General features: G+C 40.2%; 1 long non-coding RNA gene across 2 annotated transcripts; it reads right to left on the reverse strand.

Annotated features, from left to right (window-relative positions):
• Nucleotides 1-1,325: 1,325 nt before the first annotated feature.
• Nucleotides 1,326-22,254, reverse strand: LOC108899506 (uncharacterized). 2 transcript variants are annotated; one of them, XR_001963565.2, is made up of 4 exons: nt 22,127-22,254; nt 8,173-8,284; nt 6,329-6,389; nt 1,326-1,902 (listed from the first exon to the last, which is right to left on the reverse strand). It is a non-coding gene; the product is annotated as an uncharacterized LOC108899506 (long non-coding RNA). The 2 variants fall into 2 exon arrangements; XR_001963563.2 differs by lacking the exon at nt 6,329-6,389.
• Nucleotides 22,255-22,885: the final 631 nt, after the last annotated feature.

The following is a 22,885-nucleotide window of genomic DNA, read 5'->3' on the forward strand; positions in this document are numbered from 1 at the left end:
TATAATCGCACACACATGACCTGAGAGTAAACCTGCTGGCTCCTCCCATCCACTCCCCAACCCCTTCCTTCATCCATTCATCTGCTCATTCATTCATGAAGTCAGATTAAGCGTGCATGCTGTCTATTAAATCCCTCCGTGCATTATGCTCGGCGTGCATCTACACTACATTTGCTATCTAAGCCTCACAGTCAGAGGGGAGGATTGCAGTTTCTTTTTTTCTGAATGATGGTTTTTGTCTCTGGATTATTGTGCAGAATCATGCACCGAGGCTGAGTTAATCCCAATTACACACACAGTAGATGTATAATCCAACCAGCACCCACCACCAGCTGTTGAGAGAAGCAGAAAGAATATCGGCCAATGGCTGCCATCGACCTCGACTCTCTAATGACGGCAACAGAAAACTATAAATTTATATATATAAAACTATTATTTGTCTAGTTTAAGAAAAAATATCAGCCTTAAAACACATTTTCAATTGGTATCTGACAACTTAGTACGCACAAATTCAACTAGTTGCTGATTTTTTTGCCTCTTGGGTGCAATAAAAAGTGAACAAACCATTGACATGTTGCCACTTTTTGTTGTTGGCGAACACATCCAGGAGTCAACAGACAACAACATCAGCTTTCATTTAGAAATTTGTTTGTGGTCACTTGATAAATGTAAATCCAGTATACGCTCTGTTTTAGCTCTGATTTTGGTCTCTAGCAGTAAAGCTTTAAAAGCTCTATGAAGTCAAAAAGAAGCTGGAGATTCAGGTGATGATTCTCTGTAGGTTCATGATTAAGAGTGATCCCTACTCTGTCACTTTTTTCACTTTTTCAGTTGATATTACAGAAAAAAAAAACAAAAAACAAAAGTTACGACTGAGGCTCTATCCTGTCCTAACCTGAAGGTCTGACCTTACAACAACTCTGGACTGAACAAGACAAATGACACATCTTGTTTTGACGTCTTGTAGCACCGTAATAAATGCATCACTTATCACCTTCTATTCACAAAGATAATAAGACTAAATCCCTAAAGGCATGCTGACAACTCTGTGAGGCTAGATGCTAATGTCTGCATGCTAACACATTGAATGCTGGTGCTAACATACTGATGTTTAGCAGGTATGCTAACATTTGCCAACAAGCTTTAAACACCTGTAAGTTTGCAGGTATATGATCTTAAACAAACATATTACACTAATTTAATTTTGACCTGGAGGTGGCGCTAAATGAAAAGTTACGAGGTCATGAAAGTTACAGTTCATCCTCAGGGGACGATGAATGTGTGAACCAAAATTTCACAGCGATCCATCGAGTAGTTGTTGAGATATTTCAGTGGTGGACCAGACAGCTTTGCTCTAATCTCAGCCTTTATTTTTGATTGTGATACATGTAGACATCTCGGAGGAAACAAGTTTTCAAATCTAGCATCACACTCATTTCATTTACATAACCAACACCTTGGTCTGACTCCATGCCTGAAAAGGACTTTAGAGACTTAGTACTTAGTTTTCACTCACCTAATCCTGAGTATGCCTTGAAAATTCTCATGTAACCATAAAATATTTAAAACCTATCACATTCTGTTTAATAATATAATAATGTGACGTAGCAGGGGTCATCTTTCAAAGGTCAAAGGTCTCCACATTGGTGCAGAAGCATGAACCGTGGTCCTCGATTGAAAGGAGGCCTTGCTGACCGACGTGCTGCCCGGTGTCCAAATGTCCACTAACAAAGTCTTAAATAACATCATGTAATGTAGTGTAATCTTTTTAAAACATGTCTCTGAAACCATGTGAGAGCCCCGATCCAGAGTGGGATTAACTTTTTTTTCCGGAAGAAAGAAAACTGATTCTCCTCCCGATTACGCAGCGTTCATTTCCGTCGTCTTAGCGGTCCCGTGGGTCTGTGTTAAGAGAAAATAAAGCAAATAAAGGTTACGGGCCAGGGCGCCTGTAGAATAAACCCAGCATTATATAACTCCCCCTTCAGATATTAGCCTAATTCCACTCATGTGGCTCTGCACAGGAATGCACTTATTTAATGGTTCTCATGAGCAGAGACGTCAGCGAGAAGAAGCGTCTATGTATGTCTTTGCGTACAGTAGATTGGTATAGATAAAGAGAAAAAACGGGGACGAAGTGAGGTCAGGAATGTCGTGGCTGTACCTCTCCTGTGTCTTGGTCTCTGTCATATGATTCTGTAACATCAGGAGCCGATGAAGATCAGGCTCTAGTTCCCATGATTCAGCTCACTAACCCTCCGCTCTCATGATTAAGGCACGTGGAGCTCAGTGATCGCTCACTCGTGTTTTAGTAAATTTCAGACAGGAACTCTTTTTTTTCAGAGGGTGTGATGTTGAGAGAAATTCATGTCACATTTCAGAGACTGTAAATAAAAGCAACATTACGAATACATTGGCCTTTAAGCTGGAATTCAGAGTTGGCGATGACAGCTACGTTATCTCCGATTTGGTGACAACTACAGAAGAATCACTGGCAGTTACATGTGATTAAAATTCAACATTGACATTAGTATAATCCATGTAATTTAAACAAAGCCTGCTAACAGCTGGTACATGTACAGTGATTCCTAATGAATCGACAAAAACATCTGAAACAATCAAACCACAAGAAAAAAAACTATTAATAAGTTAATAGTCATTTATCGAGCAAAATGCCTGTAAGATGAGGATTTGCTCCTTTTTCTCTGTTTTATATAAATAATATTGTTGGTTTTGACAGACAAATATGTGTGCAGGATTTCAATACTTGAGTTACAATAGAGGCAGCAATTTGCTATCCTTATAAACATCAGGTAAATAATCCATCATATTTACTGTAACATGCACGGCACGTCCTGCACGGCACTTTCACTCAAACACCCGATAGCCACAGCAACAAATGTGACGTCTTCAGCAGGAAGTCTTGTCGCCCTTTACACCTTCACATGAACGTTATGCATCACTGGGTGAAGGCTGGGACATGCATATATACTTCTCCCACGATCATAAATTGAAAATGACACCTTTATTATTTTAAATCTTTGCTGTTTGTCTGTAAACAGCAACTCCACCTCAGACTTAGAGATTGACCGTCTGTATCTGCTCCAGTTATTCCAGCCATTTCACGCGTCCTCAGACTCAGCAATAATTTAATATGTTTACACTTTGAAGTTGCACACCACAGGTGTCTGCAGCGCACTCTGCCCAGACTGTGGTATTAATAATATCATGTTATTTAATAAGATAACGTGCTGGCCTGTAGAAGTGGAGCTATGTTTGGAGTCTCCTTGGATGTAGGACAGTTACATGAGCGTATCAACTCATCTTCCTCTTTTACATAAACACACTCCAGCCTGCTCCCTCCGTCCTGTTGTATCGGGCTGATTTGCAGCAGCGAGGTGCAGGACTGTTAAATCAAGTGGATGTTAGGTGCTGGTTGGCAGGGAGAGCGTTTCAAAGTACCTGTAAAAAGATGTGGGATGCTCTTTTATCCCAAACTAAGCCCTGCACACAGCAAACTTCAAAGGCTGCAGAGCATCAGGCAGTGAAAGCAGTGGCCCGTGCTCCAGCTTTTGATCTGTGATGTGGTTAAATGAACCAGCTGTTTTCTATGGAGCCACATGAAGAAGTCTCTTGCATCTCCACTCCCTTCCCTTGGTTGAGTTAGAAAAAGGTGCTATTATGAGTGGAAGGAGGAGGCAGGAGGAGAGGAAGGAGGGAAGGAGGATGCTCACTTTGAAAAGTCTATCAAAGTCACAGGACAGGACTGAGTGTGTCCAGGTGACGTTATTGAGTTTGGAGGTTTTCTTTGTAAGAGAACAGGGTGTGTTGTAATCTAGTAGCAGCTAACGTAGCCTCGAGCTGTTCGCCTCAAGCAGAGATGAGGAGCAGAATACAGAGGTCTGGTAAACTCACCTCTCTCTGACTCCACACCTCCAGATTCTTTTCATTTTCAAACTTGTAGTGTTCAAACCCACCTGACGCTGACTCAGGTATAAGGTAATTCAGACCTCACACAGCTCCTGCCACATATAAACAGCCTTTAATGTGTAAAAATCAATGGAGTTCCCCTTTAAAGCTCCAGAGCTCTGTGAAGTTGGCTAACATTAGACTGCCTGCAGCACAGAGAGAGAAGTAAAAGGCGGTGTCCTCATGGTTGAGGTGAATATCCTCGACTGGGTGACGCTTGTTTCCAGTCAAACTCTCTCTCCCACATTTATCGAACGAGGGAAAAAAAAAATCATTAAAGTCAAAATATCATTGAGCCTGATGAATATTAAGTTGAAACAAAACAGTGTGTTTTTGTATGATTCTGAAAAGGTTTTACTAAATTATTTTAATATGAAACCATGTGATGGACTAGTTGAGTTTGGGTGTATTAGATTGTTAAACACCAGAAGAAAATGTGGTTTTTAAAGCTGGTATATTCTTATCAAGGTCACCAACAGGCAAAATTATGTATTACTATCTTTGGGTTTTCAGTATTTGTCAGTAATTCTATCTTTCTATCTCAGTAAAATCTTTTCTGTGTGGAAAAAGCTTCTAAAACAGGCCAATGTGGTACTAAATTATCCTTAATATATGATTTAGAATCTGTAAATACTCATCGCCCTGTTTATACATTTCACATTCATTAGACTGGTGTGGTGTTGATTATGCATTTAGTTGATACAGCTAGTTTATAAATATTATGAGCTTCTTTAATTTGTTTTCTTTTAATTTGTTTATATATATATATATGTGTATATATATATATATATATACTCTTAACTTTGGTGTTTGTCTGCTTTGATAAACGCAGACCGTACAGGCAGAGCTGTGAACCGGTCTTCAGAGCAACATGTTCTGCCTGTGCATGGACATTTAGTCCTGCATGTCCACAAACATGATATGTGATATTACTATGGTCTTTGTTCAGTGGAGGAGGTGCCAACGTGGGTCGTGTTCCAGCTGGAGAAAGATTACAGCGGAGTCGTCCACTCAGCTCAGGTCAGGCCTGCAGATAAACTTAGACTGCTCAAGCATACGTTAAAGAGGATTAGTGCCGTGCTGCGATTCTGGCTGTGATTCACATGAAGCACTCTTTTTAGGTTAAAAACGGCACAGCATGTAATTGACAAGTTATTTTTAATTGATACACAAAGCGTGGAGACATGTCTCTCAGCAGTGAAAATGCTCACTACTTTCACAGGCACACTTTGCTTTGTCTGCACAGCGGCATCAAAGCCAGCTGGGCGAGGCAGATGATCGACTTGGTTGCGTCAAAGTGATGCCACAGTGCTATTTTTGAATGGCATTGACAGGCTGTGATCACTGTAAACGAGAGGGCGGAGGAATGCGCAGTTAAATTAAGTGTGACTTTTTTTAATCCCATGCAGCACGATATCGGCGCACAATGTTTTGACGTCAGAGAGAAAAAGAACTTTGCATTGTCCCTGTGTTTATTCCTAAACCAGGACTTTATGTCAGGGCCAGGAGGCAGTGACACAAATGCACAGAGCTAAAATCAGTGCACCATCTTGGCCTAAATAAAACCACTTGCAGTGCTGCAGTCGAGCACCACATGAGGAAACAAAAACCTGCTATGTGCAGATTAATATCACATCACAGATGTATCGATGTTTTCTCGACAAAAACACTGTCACACGCACTGCAGTGACCCACTTCCACCTGTGTCTATAAAACAAGACAAGAAGAAAAGCCGCTCTCTCCGGGGAAGGCACGGAGCGGAAAATTCCTCCTTCAGTGGCCAAACAAACAGCGTGGGGCCCCAGAAGACAAACTGGACAAACTTGGCATTGTTCAGAAGAATAACCGCCTTATCTGAGGAATCCCTGCGCATTTGGGGGAAACAGAGGGAGCAGCAAACGCACTTCTCAGGACAAAAACAATGACATTCCTCCTCCGAGAGAGACGTGGAGAACGAGGGAGAAGATGTGAGAAGAAACAAGGTGTGAAGATGGGCTCAAGTGATTAATAAAAAAAGATTCCTGCAGGACTCACATGACCCAGTGCTCTCTGTAAACGTTTAACAAACAGCGAAGGCCGAACATGAAGCAGTTGCATAATACTGTTTGCATTATATCACAGTGATTAACCCCCTCAACCTCCCGTCTTCACACAAAGCTGCTGCTGTTATTATTCCCCTTCATCCTTGACCTTGTGAGTGACGATCCACAGGAAACATTTCACCTCATTCTGTAGACAAGCTCAAGGTCAATCCACACGGTCTCTAACCTCCAAACATCAGTTTATGGCAGCCAGGCTCGTAAACCCTACAACTGCTTCACAAACACAATAAACCATAAAACTTTGAATTGAAACTCACCTCGCTGTAAACAACATGATGGCTGCAGGCTTTGTCTCCCTCTTACTGAGTCACTTTTTGTCTGTTTTTGGGAAAAAATCAATTAGATTAGAAGATTATTTCAACATGACTCCAGCACAAATCAAAATAATCCAGGTCAGTGAACCAGAAAACTCTTGCAAACAGTTTGATTTGTGCTGGAAACAGGTTGAGAGGAAGTAAGAAGATGTTTGTTTGCAGTGTTCGACACCACTGCTGCTGATCTGGGAGACAATAGAAATATCAAAAGAGGTGGATGGAGCACGACGGGTCAGCTTTGCCACCTGTTTGTCCCAGTGCCCGACCTCAGCACTGCGACTTAACAAACGATGACTGATCTGTTCCTTTATATGAGAGATATGGGGACCAGTTCTTCACTGAGCACACACAGAGATCTCTGTGAATATGGTGACTACATGAAACTGCCATGAGAGCAGCTGCATCTTGTGCACTTAAGCTACTTTTATGCTTTAACTCACACAGAGGGAGCTCTGGAGTCACCTTCCACTGTGACCTTGTAAGGAAATATTGCACGACTTTCTGGTAACACTTCCCCACTTATTGTAAACCAGTGGTGAAGGAGGAGGATCGTACATCAATAAGAGAGATGGTGGATACGGAAGGACGACCGACACTTAGCAGGCACTTAGCGGTGGAAATCATGTCAGAGCTTTTGGCCCACAATGTCGTACAGTACACGGATGATTCAATTACTCTGCTGGAACTGTTACATAAGGAGAAACATGAGCGGCAGAGGAGATGCCGAGCAGTCCCCTTCGCTGAATCAAACCCGAATTGGCAAAACAAGATTCAATCAAGTAATTCTGCAACACGTCCCATCTTGTGAGTCTCCACATCATCTGGAGTGTGTCAAACCGGCACCAGCTGGGTCACAGGAGAGCAGACGGCGGGGGGAGCGTGGCATCGAGCAGGGCTGAATGATGAATAATAAAAATGGCATCTCTTAAAGTTTCTGCAGTGATCTGTGGTGGATCGTTCAAACACAACACAGTGACTGATCTCAACGTGGATTAACAGCAGCACAGAGCCATGCACCGGACGTATAGTGAACACATTTTGTTTTCTATTTTCCTCGCAGTGACACCGAGTAAACATGGCCCACGATACACTGAAGCTGAAGAGTCAGCAAGGCCACGCTGCGAGCCGAGGCTGGGTTGTGTAACGGAGGGCGTGAGGTGGTATCTGTGACAGGACGGCAGAGCTGCAGTGGCCTCAGAACGACGTTGCCTCTTTCATAACACTATACATGCTCTTAATCCTCCGTCAGACTAAGCCCTCCCCCTACTGACACCAAGTTTTACCTCCTAACACCTGCTGCCATCTCGCTCCACTCGAGACCCCTCACTCCTGTATCTAGGTCTTTTACAGAGATTTTATAGAGTTTATAGTTTGTTAGCATGAAAACTGACGTCACTAAGGTTTTAGAATAAAACATCAGGTAGACATATACACACAGCTGTGCAAAATAACAGACTGTGGCTGGGATTTTAGAAATACAGAGGTCATGAAACAGCTCTGAAAAGCAACTGCACAAAGGTTTACGTCTGATTTCCTTAGAACGTATTTCCATATGCAGCCCTCAAAAGGTAGAAATCATAGCTGTAACATGCCCTTGAGTTAGTGTCAGTGGTTTATGACAGGGTCAGAAGGGAAATAAAACGGTCTTAGGCGCGTTTATCTCACTTTACTTCATGGCTGCACCTTCACCCCACTCTGTCTGGTCATGTCATGAATTAAGGAGGCGATAGAAAAATGTGAAGCTCTTTTCCATTGGCTGTCTGGAGGAAGTGAATCACATCTCTCACCTCTCAGGGTGCAGAGCCAGACCGGGGTGCTGACAGGCGCCGCCACCGCCGGATCCGTCAACTTGTCATCACAGAGGAAGTTTCTGGGGATTGATGCAGTTTGGGTTCATAGCTGGAAGAGAAAAGAGTGATGGGTGACCACTGGTGTTACAACCGCCAACCTGTTCACGCATCAAATTCTGAACTGTCCTGAGAATTTCAACCAAAAATAAACTGAACTTGAGAATTAGCAAGGATTTTGATCAGTAATTCTTAATTCAAGTCAATTTTTAATTTAAAAAATCCAGAAAATTAAGTGGTTCCAGCATCTGAGATGTGAATATTTGTAGGTTTTTTTTTAGTCTTCTATAATAACAAATTGAATATATGTGGATTTGTTTTCTAGACAAAACAAGATATTTGAAGACGTCACCGCTGAGCTCTAATAGTCAGATAAAACAATGAAAAGACACCACCTGTGAAATTATAATGAGCATTTTTCACTGATAGTTTATTTATTTATTTATTTTTAACCAGTAGATTTATTAATAATGAAAATATTTTTTAATTACAGTCCTAATTATGCAAGGTGCAGGTGGTGTCTGTGTTTGACCTCGACAGCTTTAGTATTTGTCTTTTAATCTCAATTTTCCATCTGGTGTTTTATGACGTCTGTAAAAATGAGTTCAGAAAAAAAGAGGAAAAAAAATCAACTCATAAACCATCATGCAGCAGAGAGTCTTAGGCTTTAATCTCCTGTTTGAAAACCACCATTAAAAGACCTCCGGTGGGATTAAGACAAGAAGAGTGACACATAAAGAGGACTGAGGCCAGGATTTTTTGTAAAGAGCAAATCACAGTATTTAAGATTTCATCCATAACCGCGTTACACTTTTAACAACCTATCAAATACTGAATCCATTCACTGTGTTTTCCATTTAGCTCTTTTCTTTTTCAAAGCTGACCGACCTTCACATCACACAAAGAAACAAACCCACACCTCCTTCTTTTTCCAGTCTCACAGTGGGACAATTATACGCTGTCAATATGTGCATCAGCCCACACCAGCACTTTGAGCTAATGTCCAATTAGAGAGGCAGCAGGAGCTCAGATCGAGCGACCTTCATGAAGCACCATGCGAGTTATTAAATTATTAGGTAACAAAAAGCACTTTAAGATAAAATAATATGATAAAAATGTTACTAGAGAATACATGAAGGTAAATAATTCAATCCAATTCAATCAGGCTTGTTTTAATTATTAATTTAAATGAGTGACTGGAAATAGTTTAGTCTATAAAACAAGACTAAGAATCCACATGCTAACATGCTAACAATGGCTGATGCTTAATAGGCTGTTCACCATGTTAGCTTCTACCCAGCTAGCCAACATTTGCTGAGTGAAGCTGAGACTGATGTAGATATCATTTAGTCGAAAGTAGAGGATGAAACGTTTGACCTGATAACAGTGTGAGATTAAACGTTATCACCAAACGCATTTAAATGTATCCTGTGGTGACCGTGAATATCTGTACCACACATGAACAAATCCAAAAGTCGTCCAAACATTTTGCTCTGAACAACAAACGTCAACCTGCTGGTGGCGTTAAAGAAAAGGCCGGGGGATAATCACAGTCAACAGGATTCTTCCTCTGAGGATCATGAATACCTGGACCAAAGTGGTGGATCAACCAACCAATAGACTGACATTGCCAGGCTAACCACTGGCTAAAACAGCAATATGCATGCATATCATGCACTGGAGCCCCCAGATCTGCAGCCAACGATCAAAAACCTGAAGATATTTGAACCTCCTGAGACCTTGCATCCTCATTTGGGGACATTGCATTTTGGGTTTGCTGCACCTTATACTTCATTTCACTAAACTCAGACCTGACAAAACAGAGAAAAAAAACAAATCCTCACAGGGGAAGATAGGAAACAGAATATTTGGCATTTTTGCTGAATTAATAACTTGAATGATTAAAAACTTCTTTCAGTTATTTTTTCCGTTCAACGGTATCAAGGTCACGTCAAGCCTGCTGAGGACAAACACTCCTGCTGTTATGAGATCAGATCTGTGATGTGAGAGGACATCTCCTCCCTTCTTATCAGCTGCACGACATTTTGTACTGTTCCTTCAGTCAAGCTGCAGCAGCATTAACCCAGATACAGGCCGGCGTAGTTTGGTGGTGGGGGGAAAAGCTCCCTTCTTATGCAACTCCATCATCTGAGCGGGGCAGCATCACCCGCGGTCTACTCTTCCTGTAGTCATGGAAAGGAATGAAAAGACAAGAACATCACAGGGATGGAATGAAAACAAAATGACTGGAGGTTACGTGGAAGTAAAAGCCATCTCATTCATTGACTGCAGCCTCCTCCGTCCGACTGACGGCAGCAATTGAGGTCGAGTGCGCGGGGCAGCCATGCATCAACTGAAAGACGCTAAAGAGCTTTCACAAGGATTTGTGTTTTTTTCTCTGCTGCTCTGGCCTTGTGGTTTATGTAAGACAAAGACCGGCAATCAAGCCGAATGACGTCAAACGAAGAGTGACTTACAAGAGAAAATAAAGAGGGGCAAATTAAAAAACTAGATGTAATCAGGAGACTCAGACAAAGTCGGGATTATTAGGTTAAGATGACTGAACTGCATCGTTATGTATCATCAGTCTGTTTGGTGATATAACTATTTACATTTTTAGCGTTTCCAGGTTAGACTGCTGCATTATTTTGTCTCCAATTCCCATGAAAACACATCACCACCGGTAAAGAAGTGTAATTCTACTTTTCTAACTTTTAATATCAAGGGTTGAATTACTTTTACATAATTCACCTGCTCAATTCTTGTCCTGCACCTGTTTCACAACAACCAGCTGTTCATAGCATCAGCAAATTGAACAGCCTGTTTTGCCTGTTTCTGTATTTTTGTATTTATTTTTTTTGCACATAGGGTAACTTCTTGAACAAAACAGATTCACAGGGTTGTGTAAGCTCTTCTGTTACTGCAGCTGAAACTTCACTGAGCTCAGCAGCAGTGATGTTTCTTCCACTGAGACGCGGATTCTCATTTCCGAGTCCAATCAGCAGAGTTAATCATAAGCAGGGACTAAGTGAGTGAGCAGGAGGGGCATTAAAACTAAACTGCCTAGTGTTTTGGAAACATTTTATTTATTAATATGTGAACAGGAAACATAAATCAAAGTGTGTTGTCTAACTACATGTAGAAAAGAAAACAGGACTAATGCAGATTTCCTGTCCCTGCAGCCTTTTCCTCTCCCTCAGCTGTATTTTTGAACAGCTGCTCCACATCTCAGCATTATTAATCTCTAGTTTACACATCTCTGGGTTACATGGCTTCTCAGAATTGTGCAATTAATGAAAGTTTACCGGAGCCATTAACAGAAAAGGCTTCCCGCAGTCAGACCTGTTGTCATTTATTACTGTTATATCATCATTTTCCTGAAGGTAATTTGAGTTTTAATGATTTTATTGTTTGATTCTTTGTTGTGTACCTTTGTTTTCAATATGCTGCGACCTCGAGTCAGCATGTTATCCCTTCAATTTAATGCATTTTGTACATCCATAACTAAACTGACGCATCGAGAAACACTGATCTTGCTTTGAAAACTGACTATTACAGAGACAACTTTGACTTTTTTTACTCAGTAATGAACAAAATGGCAACACCAAATCAGTTCTCATGAAACTGTTCTGCTAAATGCTGCGTTTTCATTGACTGTCAGTCCCAATCCTGATCCAGAACAAGTCAGATCCATGGATGCCCCAACCCGCAACCCTTAGGACCCAAAGGATCTGCTGCCAATGTCCTGGTGTCAGACACCGCAGGACGCCCTCAGAGGTCTCGTGTCCATGATCCAACAGGTCAGAGCTGTTTTGGTCGGCAAGAGGTCGTACAGATCTTTACCGTGTTCCTTGAGATATTTCTGAGCTGTTTTTTGTGGCGTGGTGGGAGGCCACAGGTACAACAGTGTTTAGGCGGGTGGTACGTGTTAAAGTGAAGCAGAACGTTGTGTTGTTTAAGCATCGTATGTTCAAGTTCATGTGTTTTAGATTTGCCTGACAATAAATTTAAAGTTGAAATTGAAAGTAGTGTTTGAGATGTTTGGCATCTGACGCAGCCTGATCCACAGTCGACTCAAATTAACATGTACGAGACAAGAATGTAAAGTAGGTCAAGAGTCACGCTGAATTTCCTGTTCGGCAGGAATTTAATGTGATCAATACTCACACAAACCTAGTCTGTCAGGTTCCTACAAACAGCTCTGGTGTGTGTTCATGCTGCTGAGTCACACTCTTGCTATTTTGCATGCGGCCGCTGGTTTACCTGGTTTGTTTGTTGATCTACATCTGTAGCCGCCAGTTGTTTTCACACATATACCACCAATGACTTCTTAAGACTTCCCTGAAAGGTCATGAAGCTTGGATCTTGTGAAGTATTTGCTGAAAAGCTCAGAGTTTTCCCTGTGGGGTTGGTCTGACACTGTTAGAGTGTGTATTTTTTCTGTTGTATCTGGGATGACTTTACATCCCGTCATGGGATTTAAATGATGACAGCCGGCAAACAAAAGGCCCATTCTTCACCCTCGACCTGACAGAGAGCGCCTCGTATGTTGTGTCCGCAGCAAGAATGTACATCTCCTCCGTCATCAAAACTGTGAAGTAGTAATGTGACTGCACATGCTTCCCTCATAGCGCCACATGAGACACGCCGTGTGGTTTCATGTGCGATCAGAGGATGAACCGAGCGTTTGGGTTTAGACACTGATACTGTCCAGAGTCAGAGTATTTTTCCCCTCGTGAATAATGAAGGAGCTTCGTCTGGTTTTATCTGTCACACTACACCAGTTTTCTTTCACACACACTCACACACCCTGTAGGTCAATACTTACTTTCATTAATGACAGTGCTGGAAGAAGTACTCTGATCTTTGACTTAATTAAAGTAGCAATAAAACATTGTAGATATACTCTGTTAAAAGTTAACGCCTGCAGTCAAAATCTTACTCAAGTTAAAGTACAAAAGTATAAACATCAAAATATACTTAAAGTAAAATACTTATTATAACTATTGATGCATTGATATGTAAATCATTGTGATGTTGCAGTGGGTAAAGGTGATTAAATACTGGTTTAGCTTCTGAATTTCAGCCCAGAGGTCAACAAAGACTAAACACATATTTATCTGTTTATTTTATTGTTTATTAAACTTCTTTTATTTCCCTTTTAGTCTTTTTTAACTTTGTGGCATTATTTGACAATAATATTTGACAATAAAGTCGTACTTTTTCTTCTTTTTCTTTTATTTTGTTTTATTAATCTGAAACTGCAAAGTAACTTGTAACTTAAGTTGACAAACACATGTAGTGGAAGTAAAAATATTGAAATATTTGCCTCTGAACTGTGGAGTAAAAGTACAAAATAACAGAAAATGGAAAGTACAAGTACCTCAAAATCACACTTAAGTACAGTACTTGAGTAAATGTACTTAGTTACTCGTTACTGCTTAGTAAAGACAAGGAACATGTCCTTGAAAATAAAGATAATAAAGATGGGAAATGTTGTCTGTGAACTTAGCATTAGCAGCATGTGCAAATGTTAGCTTAAGCTAGGTAGCTAACTAAGCAGGTGATCCATGTGTTCAGCTTTTTTTTTAGACTATTTTATATATATATATATATATATTTTTTTTTTTTTTCAGTACTTTTGACTTGTCTGAACCTTTTAAAACATCTTGTGAGTTTCCCTGCTTTATATTTATTCACCATCTTTGATTAAAAAGACTCTACTTCTCCAGCATGCACTTCAAAAGAGGTGACTAATTCATGAGTCCAGGTCTTTTAATTGTTGCTGCTCTCGAACATCCTTTTGAAAGCAGATAACGCACTTGTTTACGTAAGCTTTTTAAAATGTCAAGTACTCTCAAATCCTTGATCAGTTCGTGCAGTTCAACTCCACCGCTTTAATCACAGCACAGTTAAACCAGGCAGAGCAGATCTGATGTTTTAGAGCTGCTGATGGCAGAAAGTATTTACTGGTAAACTTAAACCAGAAGGGATTGGTGTTTATTTTGTGCCTTTATTCCTTGTTCCTCTCAAAACAAGGAGAGCAAAGACAACAAACTACTTTCTTCATTCAGTCACTGCTCTTATTTTATGACCATAAGCCAATGATCAATCAACTGCTCATGCACTGTGTGTAATATGATCATCTGCTGAGGATACAGCTGAACAAATCTTTCAGATCAGCAGCAGCAGCTTCATTATGTGAATTCTTTTGATGCTCTTTAAAAGTTATTCATAATCAATTTATCATTTTCAGGCTTGGATTCCTGAGAAGTTTCTGAGGCATCACGAGATGAATTAAGAAAGAAAATAAAAATATTTCACTTCATAGTTCAGAATTTTCTCTAATTTTTGCATCAACTTGTGAGATAGCGGATGCTGTAATCTCTTCAGGCCTCCAGAAATCCTTCGAATTAAGCAATTCAAAGATGGGAAAATCACTCCATGGATGCAGCTAAGTCAGTAAAAGAGTCTTCAAACTCAAGCAAACTCGCTTTAAAAGTTATTTCTGGTTCTCTGTGAGACATGGTGAGAGGTTTCAGCTGATAGTTTTCAATGCTTTTTCCAGTCACACATTCAACCGTCTTTGGTTTGCAAGAAGCAATAGAAACAGGAGGATTTAATCTGCCTATTTTTCTATGAATATTTCACAAGTAAATTCAGACTTGGTGTAGAAATAATTTTAGGCCTTAGCTTGTGATGATGATTGGTCAGTGTACACACACTACTGTCGGCAACATTTTCTTTTCTTGTGAAGTAGGGTTGTGCGATATGACAAAAATCTCACATCTTAATAACAATATACTGTTAACTGTTATCTCCTTCCATCTTTGAGAGTTTGTGTGCTGCTCTAAGGTTCAACTCTGAGGTTTATTTTGAGCACCTGACGGTTCCTCTGAGCCTCTCGCTTGTCATTTCTCTCCGTATTCTTTGACATGGTTCTTGCACAGGTGGTAGAAGAAGTCAGGACTCAACTACTCTGTCTCACCTTCATTCGCCATGGTGGCATTCATGTTTCTGCCTGCGTCCATGTGACTGCAGACTGTCATCCAAATAAAGAAAAAATGTTGCCGTGAACAGTGCATTTTGCAAAACACAAAATAGTCGATTGAGCATAACGTTAAACGTCAGACGTCATCTGATATATATCATCATATCGCACAACCCTATTGTAAAAGTACCTAAAGTTATCCCCTTCATAGTGCAGAAACAGCAGCTCAAACCGCTAAACTTTCGCTCCTCAGCGTCTGAGAAATATTTGAAACTATCTGAAACTCGCTCAGACCAAATCCTCTCCGAGCGCCGGGGTGGGGCTGGAGGCCTTGTTATTCTACCGATTCCTGTTTTCTCTGCTCGTCTCTGCATGAACTGTATGGATTTTTAACATGTGTTTGGGTACCGTGCTAAACTCGTACGCAGGGTCACGTAGTCAAAAACAGACAGCGCCTCCCACAGCGGCTGCACCTGCAGGTCAGAGCCCGTCTCCCCCGCAGGGCTTCTTTCTTTGGAGCCTCTCATCCCTGGTTGTTACATAACGAACTCCTCCACTGGACAAGAGAGTGGAGAGCAGTCAAAACACATCAGCTTCAAAAACCTGTTTCCACGGCGGGCATTCAATCACGAGAGATAAAAACACTGCTAAACCTAAATGAAGAGATCAAACAGGTTTTTGTGGAGAAATTAAAAGCAGCTCAGAGGGGGCCCTTTAAAATCTGGATCTCTTTCAGGCATGGTTTCGCTGAATTAAAATGAACTTTAATTAAATCGAGGAGTATGAATTATTATGACTGATAAAACATTCTACTTCTGCTACAACAAGACATGGCAAAAAAGGTGCATGTGGGCACTGATACGAGCAAAAATTAGCTGATTAATTCATAAGTTGATCAAAAGGAAATGAATCACCAACTTTTGTGACATCGATTAATAGTTTAAATAAGCAAAAAACATCAAAAATTCACCAGATCCAGGCTCTGAATTTTTTAGTTCTATCTCATATCAAACTGAATATCTGTGGGTTTTTTGACTGCTGGACGGACAAAATAAGACAATAAGATATTAATATGGCTCTGGGAAGTTGTGACGGACCAAAAGATTAATCTGTTCATGAAGAAAATGATCAGCAACTGACGATGAAAATAACCATTATGAAATCAGAAATCAGCTTTGTGAGGTCTTGTTCATATAGTTTTTGACGTGTTGGTCATAACTTTATATGTTTTTATTTGGGGAAAGTTCTTGTGTCAAAACTCGGGCTGACAAATATTTTCATTACAGATTCAGCTGCCGATTACTTTTTCACGATTAGTCAATCAGTTGTTTTGTCTTTAAACTGTCTCTAAATAAAAATTGCTCATCACAGGTTCCCAGTGTCTGTAAATGTGTTATTTTGCCCGACCAACAGTCCAAAACCCTCAAGATATTCAGTTTATAAAGATATAAAATAAAGGAAAAACAGGACTCACATTGGAGAAGCTGGATTGAGACAGTTAAATAGTTAAATTTCTGTTGGTTCACTCATCGATTAATCAACTAATGTGAGAATAAACACTGCTGTGGCTTGTTATTTTATATTCCTGTAAGTAAGGTATCAAAAAAACTCAATATTGAAACTTCTGGTTATATGAAACCAAATAAACATCCAGAGGATTTTCCCCAACAAACCCAGCGTCAGTAGTGAAAGAGAAAATAAGGCAAATCTTAAATAGGCCTGGCTCTGACTGAGAGACCGACTGCGCTGCATCACTTTCTCTAACTCTGTATCATTGGGCATCACTGTGTAACTCACACACACAAATACACACACATTATGTAAATGTTCTGGTCATGTTCTCCTGGAAATGTGCCGTGATTCGTCATCACCACTTGCTGCTTCAGGCCTGCACCTGCTCCCCTGTCTCTCGTCTCCAGAGCTTCTCCACCACAAACCCTCGTCACTGCAGACGGGCTCATTAATATTAAACTCACGGCTCCGAGCTGACGTAATCGTCCGCCTCTAAACCCCCCTCGCCTGGCGGCAGTGATGTCATCTAATCTATCCCCTCCTCGGCGGACATGTTAACTGTACATCTGGATTAAAACGCTCTGCAGGGGTGACGCAGCACCACTTTGCTTGACATTCATCTTCAAGCTGGGAAATAAACTTTTGGAGGGACAACACCGCTTCTTGGCAGCATCACCACATCGCTGCTACTTCCTGTTGGCCGGGAGAGTACGGTGCATCCATCAAATTAAAGGCTGAAGAACTGGAACACTCATTCTGCACTGTTATGTAAAAACATGAAAGCCTGCAGCACGACATAACTGGGAAAAAAGCGCTGCCTAAAAAATGAATCCGTCCCCTCGGCAGCTCCCATTGCTTCCACTACAGATGTTATTTTTAATTTCTCTGTTATTTATCATTATTAGAGCTGCAGTCATTAGTCAATTTACTGAAAATGAATCACTTACTTTGATAAATTTCATTATTTTAGTAACTTTTCAAGCAAAAATACCAAAGATTTGACAGTTTCTGATTCTGAAATCTGAAGATTTGCTGCTTTTATTTGACAGTACATTTAATATTTTGGGATTTTTGGATCATATGAACAAGTATATTTCACTATTTTCTGACATCTTATAGACTCAATCATTAGTTGCAGCCCTTTTATCTATCTTTATCTAAACTGCCAGTTGTTTTTTGAATTTATCTCATATTGTTCTGATCTATAAACTGAAAATAGAGAAAATGCCAGTCACAGCCCAAGGTGATGTCTTCAGAGAGTTGTTTTTGTCCAGCAGACAGTCCCAAACTTAAATATTGTCAATTTACAATGATATAAAACAAAAAAAGCAGCAAATCCAGTAAATTATTAGTAATAAGTAATAAGTAAATTATTACACATTTGCACTCCTTCTTTTAAAAAGCAAAAACCTGCCCTAAAACAACACAGGCTGCTGAAATACAACAAAATGGAGTTCTTTCTTATCACACACAGGCAGCAGGAGCTGAGGTTCTGCTTTATAAACAAGCTTTACCTTTTTCTGTGCTTCTTTTAAACACATAAACTGGGCCCTGCTGTTTGGCAGAGCTCAGGGCTGCAGCTGCCTCCAGACGCAGAGTGTATGAAGAGTGTATGAAGAGGACAGAGGCGGATCAGAGCAGTGAGTGGTGATAATAAAGAACAAACTTCCTACATACATACAGTATAAACTACAGACTAAAGTGTAGAATAACCGAGAGAAAAGGCAGCTTCGGTCTGTAACTGAGGAAACTGTTGTCTGCCTCCACCATGTTTGTCCAGACTCATAGAATAAATATAGTGACAGTTTGAAGGTGGACAGCAGCGATTCAGTGTGAAATATTCAGGAGTTATGGCGCTGAAACAAAACGTTACGATATCGCAGTGAAGTTGACTTCTTTTATTTAGACATTCAATTTATAAATTTAGTCATTTTTAGCGAATGAATTCTTGAATTATGGTGCCAAACATGTTTTGTGAGGACACAGCGACCGTGACCTTTGACCCTTGACAACCAAATTCTAATCACTTCATCACTGACGCCGAGTGAACGTGCGTGCCAAATTTAAAGAAATTCCTTCGAGGCGTTGCTGAGATATCGCGTTCACAAGTCAACAAACACGTAACGCCTCCGGCTGCAGCTGAGACATAAAAGTAAGGAGCGATGTGATTCAACCTGAATTAAATATCACCTGTATGAAATAACTTTGGCAGGTGAGTCTCAGAGTACACACCCATTTACGCACATATGAATATGCAAACTCTGTATTACATTCTCGCCACATACCTCCACTAACCTCACCACACACACACAGATACTAAACAATGTTTTAGTGATCTAATACCTAACATTTCTACCTGTATTTAAAATCTTCAGATATTTTTATGAGGCTAAATAAAATCACCTGAGAGAGACCATTTGTGTTTGAAGTGTTGTCATACAACTGTAAAATAAAAGAACTGGGAACAATATGGCCGTGTGCAGGGTTTATTTGTTGTGCAGTTTATTGTTTCTCAGCACCTGCAAACATTTTATGGATGTACATGTGCCTTTTAATGATTAAAAAAATATTCAAAATATTTAACATTTAGGGCTGAAATAAGGAATTATTTCCATTGCTAATCAATGTACAGATATTTTCAAATTAAAGATGAATTGCTTGTTATTAGTTCTAAGAGCTGAAGGTGATGTCCGCATAGTCATAAACCCCAAGATATTCAATTTACAAAGGCAGCGCAGAGCCAGCTAGAACCAGCACATTTTGAACATTTATGCATGATTAATTACTTTAATGATTAATACATTATCAAAGGTGTTAATTAAATAAACATATACAACGTATTTGCAATGACTTCATCTGTCTTATCCCTCTCTGTCAAGCAGATCAGCAAGAATCAACAATCAAATAAAGTTAAAATGCACCAAAAAATATTCTTAAAACTGTTGATTGTTGATTCATTTTTATGTGGATGGATTATTCAGTTAATCAACTTTTTTTCTTTACAAAATCTGCATTTACTCCCTAAATTTTAATCTTGAAAAGCCTCTAGAGGAGGACTGAATCATGACTGAACTGAACATTTATCTGTTTAATCCAAATATCAGTTAATTAACTGGTGGTGGACACATCTTTAAATAATCCTGCTCATTCTGTGAAAAGCCTTTATTTACTGATTAATGGCCTTGCACATGCACAGTATATGACAAATGCACAGTTCAGCATTCAATCTCCAGCCTCCCACATACACGCCCTTCCCAGTATCCCACCACATCCCTGTAATCCTCCCCAATAGCAGTTAGGTAAGACTGTGAGAGGTGTTGTGTAACTTTCCCAGTACAAAGCGTTTGTGATAGACATTTAAACTCATCCTGCTCACTGGTCTGCACACACACAGTTATAAATGCATGATTGCACACACAAACACACACACACCCTCTTATGTACTCATACAGCAAGCCATCATCAAAGAATTGACAGATAAGAATATTTTTAGAGAGATTACACGTCAGGGTTTTTTCACAGGAAATGGTGACATTAAAGATCTGACCTTTAACTGTGATATAATCTGTGTCATTAGCAGTTTTTCTGACCTGTTGGGAAAAAAAAGGGCAGGGGGACTTCTGAGAATTACATGCAGGGATGAGTGGGCTATTTTTGTACGTTATATTTTCCATGCCACTCCGCCGTCCTTGGAGGTTAGACCGGGCAGATTACTACTCTACTACAGCCCGAGCAACGCGCGGTGTCCTCATTGCCGATTTTTTAAACAGTGCAATGATACAGTCTTTAATCTTTCCCTCTCCCTCTCGTCCTTCAGGACGTCCTGTGTTGCGTCTTTGCAGAGTCCAAACTGGGTCAGATTCTCTGCTATAAACTTCATCTCACGCGACTGGACTCGACCTCGTTTTACTTTATTTCTGCAACAACATCATCCAGGTTAGTCATTGCGTCACGAGATCATTCATTAGATGATGTTTTTACACACTCGTAAAAACATTTTGGATCGTAAGATTAAACGACTGACTGAGGGCTGTTTAGTGATCAAAGGATGTGCGACTGCACTTATCTTGTCGGGCCTCTCTTAGTGTGTATCTCTGGAGTGGCTGTGAGGCAGCGTCGATAACCGAAAGTGACGTGAAGGGAAAACATAAAGCATCTCATGCCTGCTGGTAAATCCCACAGTTAGTGTGGGGTGGCAGTAGTTGTTGTTTTCATTGTGAAACAACTCATACAACTCACTGTGTGTCATTCATAGGTCACGATTCCTTCAGCATTCATAGCTAATAGCTCCTCTGATTACTTAAAATCCAGACGTTTGATGACAAAAATACTTCATCTGATTATATTTATAAAAAGTGATGGTGACATGAAAATCCTAATTAAATCAGCTGGAATTTTCAAATGGTTGGAAAAGAAAATAGATACATCCATGTCCACAGACGAGTCAAGTTTTCTGACAGCAACCAACATGGCGACAGTGAGGAGGAGGTCGTAATAATGAACCTCTTCACAAAGAGGAGAAAGCAGAAAGCTTTTTTAAACTGTCTTATATTGCTTTTACATTTTGCACTTTGAACAAAGTGCTGCAGGAACGAGTCTTAAAAACAGGAAGTAAGTTAGCATTTTAGCACTTCCTGTTCCCTCGTCCCAAAGTCAACGGGTTTGTGCTTAAATGTCTGAAATAAAGTCTGTGGTTTTAACACAAGCTCAAGAGATTTTCATGTGTTATTCTCAGACATAAAATACATCAGAAAACACCCTGCGGTTGCTAACGAGTGTCTAAATGAGACTACAGAGGTTGTTGGGGAAAGTCAACATGAAACCAATCTAGAAGAAAGGCCTTTTGTCGAGGAAACCAGGGGGATAAAAAGGCCAGTAAATACATCATGACTCAAAGCAAACTAGCTTGAATCATGTTATAAGCAGCTATATATATATACATCCCCTGTCCGTCCGTGCCGAGTGTGACTCAACATTTCACATTTAGGGATCACACGGTTCTTAAGAAGACTAAAGTAGCCCGGCCTGTTTCTATTTATATGTCAGCAGGTGGTAAGCTCTTCCATGTCTAGAGAGCATCCCTTTAAATCCACCCTCACCTCCTGGGTCACCCTCAGATAGAGACAGACTTCAGGATTCTCTTTGACATCCCTGAAACTGTACAAATTCTGTTTTCTACGGTTCTTCACACAGGAGGACAGCTCTCATGTTAAACTGGATTTTCATGGGAACTGGCTTCCCATGACTTTTACAAATAAAGACACACACACATCTGACAGATCTTTCTGCAACAGCTGACCTGCTGCTAATCAGGTTAAAGATAGCAACAGGTGAGCCGGGGCGGTTCGCAGAGTGACCCACTGTACAGACAGAGTGATCTCAATCCCTCACCTCCTCTGGCCTCCTGCTCACAGGTTATTCGTCCTCCCACGTCCGCAGGTGTTGACTTAGCGGTTGTGAATTGGCTGAATAATGCTGAGGCAGGAAAGTGGGTGGACAAACACAGGTGCAGATCCTGCGGCAGACAGAAAGAGAAAGGATGAGCTCATACAATGAATTTATGCTTTTAGAGACAGAGTTCAGTTCAATCAGGGATCAGCTTTGGGTTACAAACACAAACACAAACGTTCCCCTGACAGAAAACTTCTTTGTTGTTGGAAACTAAAGTACAATTTAAAACAAGTTGATGGTATTCAGACTTCCTCTATTATATTCTATTATATCAGATGGGCAACATTTTATTGTATTCTACATTAAGGCTTCTACCAACAATTATTTTCATTGTCTACTGAATGTTTTGATCTTTTTTTGAATAGTCAGAAGTCAATTTTATTAGACTTAGACTTACAAAATCACAATTTCACCTCAAGTGTCTGTACAACATACAACATGCTCTGTCTTTTAGACCCTCGATTCAGAAAAAGAAAAACTCCCTAAAATGAAAAAAAAAAATGAAGGAAACCTCAAGAAAAGCAACAGAGGACAGATCCCTCTTCCAGGACAGACAAACATGCAACAGATGTCAAGGATGACAAAATTCTACATAGATTTTAAACATGTATAAAGAACATAGATCCAGTTGTTTTTGTTTTTTTTTGACAATTAAAAAAAGGATTATTTTAACTGACTAATCAGTTGAACATTTACAAA

This window comes from Lates calcarifer, linkage group LG3 (assembly GCF_001640805.2).
Source record: "Lates calcarifer isolate ASB-BC8 linkage group LG3, TLL_Latcal_v3, whole genome shotgun sequence".
Taxonomy (NCBI): domain Eukaryota; kingdom Metazoa; phylum Chordata; class Actinopteri; family Centropomidae; genus Lates; species Lates calcarifer.